The 344-nt window shown below is 34.3% G+C and overlaps 1 protein-coding gene across 1 annotated transcript in view; it reads left to right on the top strand.

Annotated features, from left to right (window-relative positions):
* Positions 1–344, top strand: part of LOC105524312 (X-linked retinitis pigmentosa GTPase regulator-like) — a 49,980-nt gene that overhangs the window by 13,970 nt on the left and 35,666 nt on the right.

Genomic DNA, 344 nt, shown 5'->3' with positions numbered 1-344 from the left:
AAAAAAAAAAAAAAAAAGATTCTCACTTTTGGGGCCTGGTGCAATGGCTGACACCTGTAATCCTAGCATCTTGGGAGGCCAAGGCGAGCAGATCTCTTCAGCCTAGGAGTTTGAGACCAGCCTGAGCAACATGATGTAACCCCAACTTTACTAAAATTAGCCAGGTGTGGTCTCAGCTAGACCTTGTCTCCAAAAAAAAAAACAACCCAAAAAGATTCTCATGCTTTATTTCTGTACTTAATATATATTTCTGGTCTATGGAATAATTTTTTTAAGTATAAAAAAATGAATTCTGCTAATGTAATTTACATTTTCATGACCTTAACTTTTTTTTTTTTTTTTTT

Source organism: Colobus angolensis, unplaced genomic scaffold (genome assembly GCF_000951035.1).
Source record: "Colobus angolensis palliatus isolate OR3802 unplaced genomic scaffold, Cang.pa_1.0 Scaffold498, whole genome shotgun sequence".
Lineage (NCBI taxonomy): Eukaryota > Metazoa > Chordata > Mammalia > Primates > Cercopithecidae > Colobus > Colobus angolensis.
This window is presented reverse-complemented; position numbering and strand designations above follow the sequence as displayed.